At 44.2% G+C, this 5,893-nt stretch overlaps 1 protein-coding gene across 8 annotated transcripts in view; it reads left to right on the top strand.

Moving 5' to 3' along the window:
* The first annotated feature begins 1,387 nt into the window (after positions 1 to 1,387).
* bbx (BBX high mobility group box domain containing) overlaps positions 1,388 to 5,893 on the top strand; it is a 53,775-nt gene continuing 49,269 nt past the window's right edge. For 7 of the 8 annotated variants that reach the window (XM_086012555.1, XM_086012550.1, XM_086012556.1 and 4 more), the window contains exons 1-2: positions 1,388 to 1,546; positions 3,213 to 3,290. The gene's annotated coding sequence lies outside the window, so the exon portion shown is untranslated. The remainder of the gene's footprint in view (positions 1,547 to 3,212; positions 3,291 to 5,893) is intronic. The other variant, XM_086012549.1, reaches the window with a different exon arrangement.

Genomic DNA, 5,893 nt, shown 5'->3' with positions numbered 1-5,893 from the left:
CTCAGCCTCACACACCAGCTCAGGCTCCTTCCCTGCCAGAGAGGTGACATTCCATGTCCCAAGAGCTAGTTTTTGCTGCCGGGGATCGGACCGCCAAGGTCCCCGTCTTCCGCCGCCGCCCAGCTCACACGGCACCCGACCCCTTTGGCCCCTCCCACCAGTGGTGAGCCCATGGGAAGGGGGACCCACGTATCCTTTTCGGGCTGAGCCCGGCCGGCCACCAGGCGCTCGCCATCGAGCCCCACCTCCAGGCCTGGCTCCAGAAGGGGGCCCCGGTGACCCGCGTCCGGGCGAGGGAAAACGTGGTCCGTTAATTTTACTCATCATAAGGGGTCATTTTGAGCCGTGCTTAGTCTGGTCCCTCACCTAGGACCTGTTTGCCATGGGTGACCCTACCAGGGGCATAAAGCCCCAGACAACGTAGCTCCTAGGATCATTGGGGCGCGCAAACCCCTCCACCACGATAAGGTGACGGCTCACGGGGGGGCAGACATATATCCATATTTCAAATACAGACCACTATTTTTCAATGCATCTCAAGATTCAAATGAACTATTCTACATTCTCTCAGAAATGGACTAGCTGCATTATAACACAGAGCTTATCTAATATATTTTAGCGTCTTCCAGGACCACGCCCTCAGACGTAGTATAATCACGCATTTTATTAGTCCAACCGGCTACTGTGGGCCGCAGGCGACGCCAGTACAGTACAACAACCGTTAAGTTCAAAAAGTGTCACGGTTCCCTCTCCTTCGTCCTCCGCTTCTCCTCTCTCGCCTGCACCCGCTCCCATAAAGCGAGCCGCATGATGAATTCATTAGCCTCGGAAACAACAACTCGCTCGGAAAAACACTATTTCGACCACAACACAGATAACCCAATTCGTTACAATGTGTATTTCTAACCCGAAGCATTGGCGTCCAGTTCAGCGTAATGGTGTGCTTTCATTCTGAATGGGGGCTTTCGCCGCTCGTCAGCGACCTATTACCGTAATGCCTGATATAAAGGAAATTAGGGTCGGCTGGCTTGACTTCATTTTTTCGAGTGGCGGCTGGCTTGACCGCAGTAAATGACACTATTTCCGGTTCGATGTATTAAAAACAAGAATGTCTACAAAAACATAATTTATACCATTATGCAACCCATCGGGTTGTATACATACAAGGTGGTGAAAGCTTTGTGTTAAATTAAGTATTGAAATAATGCATACAAAGCCAGTTTGATGATTTGATCTCATATAGTGAGCCGTCTGTAAATTGAAATCTCAAACATATCAAAGAATACATTAAATATAGACGATCATAACATGTTAAATATTGTGTACATTTTGACGACTAAAAATGCTCTCCCAACGCATTGTTTTTGTTTTAATTTGGTAACAAAGTACCTGTCTTCCGGATTTCAATCTTCTGGAATAGTGGAAGTTGCCGTTCTGTTGAGTACAGCTCGCTGAACTGTTATGATGTGTCAATGAGTTAAAAAAAAAAAAAAGGTGGACGACACTGATAATGAGAGGCCCTCGCGGTACTTGAACAGGGAAAAGGGTAAGTTAAAACCTTAAATAATTAATAATGGCAAAGAACATGTCCTTTTATCGATTTTTCGGGCAAACTCTGCCGTAACTCATCAGGCTCACGGTTTATAGTCGTGAAAATTCTGTACCTGCTTTGCTTTGGAGATGTCTTGCCGCTGGCCCTATCCCTTTGAAAAGCGACCGATTTTGTCTTGCACTGTATTTGTGATGCATTTTCGCTTCTATAGATAACCTATCACATCAAATATTTGCAACTACAATCCGTGACATGATATCATTTACCCCATCCGCTACATGTCCGCATCACAGATCCCACCAAATCCGTGATGTATGTAAAACAACTGTTACTAAAGTATTCATATCTCAGTTCGTCAGTGGGATTTGTTATATGATTTTGAAAAAGCTCGCCCTGTTCTAATCATTTTATCTTCAAACAGTGACACATCTAGTTAGCAGGGTGTAGTGCTAGCAAGCTAACTAGCTACTTTAATTCCTAGAAAAACGGCTGGAATATGTAGCTACAGTAGAGCAAAATGCTGCACACAAATCCATATGCATGTACATAGTAGCACTGTTTTAATTAATAAGTTTAATTATTTTGAGGGTAATGGAATAGTACATTTCAGGGCAATTGCTTTTGTCGAGCTTGACAGTGTGAAATACCTCACCTGGGTTCTCTCGTCGAAACCAAAGCAAGATGGACTCTTTTTCGGCTTGCACTCCTTTTCGGCTTGTTAGAGCATGGATCAAATTTTGATAGGTGATTAAAATTGTGAGATTATTAAATGGAGAGCAATGTGTGCGATGCATTCGCCCGATCACATGACGTTGCAGAACAAGAAATGCAGAATGATGTCCAATCGGGTCCAGCTATGTTTGCTGAGATCTCAGCTAAATCTCATCAGGATGCTCACAAGATGTATCTTCTGTTAAGCATGTCCAACATTGGATGACATACAACCACTTAGTGCAGGGATTCAGCCTGTGTGTTGAAAGTATTGGTTAAAAGGACAAATTGTACTATTGAAGTGAACTGTAATCAAATTAGACAGTGTCCTACTGTTGTTTGAAATAAGTGTGATCGTGTGCTATCCAAGTCAAATTCATTTATATAGTGCTTAATCACAAGAAAGTCTCACAAGTTGACACATCTTAATGACATCCCCTGGTCTTAACCCCCAGGAGGCCAAGGAAAAAGTTAAAAAAAAAAAACCATCTGAGAAGAAATGAGAAACCTTGAGTAGAAGCCGCAGTTGGGGGCCCCCTTCCAGGATGATCAGGCTGCAATGGATGCAGAGTGGGCAACATTTAACACATATTATGATGTTGTACAATGTTAGTTGAAATAGTGTGAAAGTCCATTCAATCAGGTGAAGCACAGCAGGAAGTCATCTTTGATGTTGAAGTGGGTCCTGGCCCAGTTGGTCAATGCAGAAATCTCCATAGCAGCGCCTCCGAAGAAGTGATCAACCTCTGATCTTATACTGATCAGTTGCTGTAGAATCCAGACAGCGACTTTCAATTCGGTCGTCGTCACTTGGGAAGAAGAGGTCCAGCATTATTCAATGTCTGTTATTCAAGTTTCTTTCCTTAAATTTGCAACCATGGTGGCGAAAGAAATATTGCACAGATGGCCAGGTAATGCATAACAGATAACTGTGTTTTCTACTTTATAGGACGTTGTCATTGCATGGCAAAAAGTGTTTGGCAGAGCCATCTTCATCACACATTTCCACACTTCCCTAATTTCATCAGTAAGTACCTGATTTACACTTAACATTCTTAAAGACAAGCACTGGCATTGCTTGAGAAATGTTCTCAGAATATTTGCACCCTTGCCATGCCGGGGGCGGCATGCCTCAGTGCTAGAGTGGTCGTCTCTCAACCGAGAAGTTGGGGGTTCAATCCCTGGCCATTGAGACAATGTCAAAGTCTCCTTGAACAAGATACTGAACCCCAAGTTCCTCCTGATGCTGCATCGCCAGTAGGTTGATGAGATAACAGTGTGAAGCACTTTGAGTACTGAAGAAAAGCGCTATGCGAGTGACAGCCCATTGACCATTGCCCATGATGCGCATTACTGTGTCCAATATTCTGCTTGCGAACGTCACACGACCAAACCCAGAAAACAGGTGAGCCCTGACAGTCGTTACCTGAGCCCTCAGATACCGTGATGTCATTTTCAGTCGACAGCAAGTGGCAGTACAAGGTGCGATGGAAGCCCCCTGAGATGGCTAAAACGGGTGGATTTTTCTGCTTAATTCTTTTCCCACAAACACAATAATGATGCGAATTCTGTGTTTAGACTAGTGGGGACGCATAGAATATATTGTAAAGACAATTTTTCAACTGACTTCCCTTTAAAGGGACGGTGGGGCCGGGATGGCCATGTTTTCACGAACAAGTTCATTTTATATATTTTTTTATCAGGAAAATGGAAAGAGTTGTCATTTTCTATTTTATCAATAAATTTGGGAGAAATGAGGAAATAAGTGACTCCATGAATAACGCCTCTTGTTAATGAGGAGAATGGCCGCGCCCCCTATCGTTCTATCCTTGTTTGGTTGGAGACACTAGAGGAACCAATTAAAAACTCTCCATTGGAAATCATTGTACTTTCATTGCTTATAACTATGGATGGGAATTCGACTAATTTGCCCGCCGAATAGTCTCAAATTTTATTTGCGACTAGTCGACTAGTCTAAAAGCAAGAAAACTTGACATTTAATACATTGAATTCAAAGTTTAAAATGCAAATGTTTTGTGTATTTACAGTAAGGGCTATTTTAACCCAAACATTCAGGACAGTTTGTTAATTTAAATTCTATTGATGTAACAACAACTGGGGCGGCACGGTGGTCGACTGGTTAGCACGTCTACCTCACAGTTCAGAGGTCGTGAGTTCGATCCCGGCTCCGGCCTCCCTGTGTGGAGTTTGCATGTTCTCCCCGTGCCTGCATGGGTTTTCTCCGGGTACTCCGGTTTCCTCCCACATTCCAAAAACATGCATGGTAAGTTGATTGGACACTTTAAATTGCCCCTAGGTGTGATTGCGAGTGTGGATGTTTGTCTCTGTGTGCCCTGCGATTGGCTGGCAACCACTTCAGGGTGTCCCCCGCCTACTGCCCGAAGACAGCTGGGATAGGCTCCAGCACGCCCCGTGACCCTTGTGAGGATAAGCGGTATCGATAATGGATGGATAACAACAACTGACTGAATAAAAGTGAACAATTGAAAGAGAAATACATTTCTGATACATTTGCCAATGTAATGCATTTATTATGGCATTTATTATGAATAATGTAATGAGTAATGGTACCGACTCCCAGTCCAGCAGGGTCTCATTCGCCATATGTTAGGTGCATTATCATGCACACAGGCGACGGCTTTATTTTCTAGTGCCCACGTACCCATCACACTCCGCAGGAGAGCAGCAGAGTTTTCAGCTGTGTGTCTTTCCTCCAAGGCGCATAAAGTACACAGCTGCGGGGATGTCCTTCGTCCACATACGTTATACACGTCATAGTCATGTAAGATTTGGTGGCTATGGACGTCCATCCGTCTGTAGTTAAGGCATTGGCCACATAGCTCAAACGCTCGTAGTATCTACTCTTTCATTTGGTTATGGCTACTCTCGAGTTGCAGCGTTATTGTTTTGCGACTTGGCACCACGTGGCCTACTCAGGTTCGATATACAGCATTAATTTTTTCGAACCGTTTGCCCTCAACAAAAGAAAGCGGCAGCATATCGCGTCATTTTACAAATTAGTTGGGTAATCTTTGCTGTGCTGTGAGCATCGCAGCGCCTGGCTGGAACAAACGCTCTCATGCTCGTCTGCCCTGCCGCCATCGACCTGCTGGTTCACATCGAGATTTTCTTTGGATGTGGTTTCTCATCTCTCCGGGAGAGTGGTTGTAAGCGAGTTTATGCTTACAAAGCCTACAGACTACGTTGTTGTCATCTGCTGCATCAAAATACTTTGTATGTACTTTTCTTCCCCAAACTTAGTGTCCCCGCCCCCTACTATGTGTACGTGTGGGCGGGGAGGAGGGGAGGAATTCTCTCTCTTGGTGCTCAGCTTGTTTACAGAGGCCAAGGCAGAGGCGTGAGGAACAGTTTGTGTGATACTAATGCAGCGTTTAACCGACTAGTAAAATAATAAACGTTTAATAAATCGTAGACGGTTAAACGACTAGTCGCACACATCCCTACTTATAACGTCCAAAAACGGTGATCAATTGGCACCAAAATTTATGTGGACATCCCTACTAATGCCCACTTCAACATAGGATTAACCTCTCCGTGGCTGATTTACATGAGAATGAGAGAATAAGAAAAAGATGGCCTTTATTGATC

This window comes from Filicampus tigris, chromosome 17 (genome assembly GCF_054856515.1).
Source record: "Filicampus tigris isolate MCC_2025a chromosome 17, RoL_Ftig_1.0, whole genome shotgun sequence".
NCBI lineage: Eukaryota > Metazoa > Chordata > Actinopteri > Syngnathiformes > Syngnathidae > Filicampus > Filicampus tigris.
This window is presented reverse-complemented; position numbering and strand designations above follow the sequence as displayed.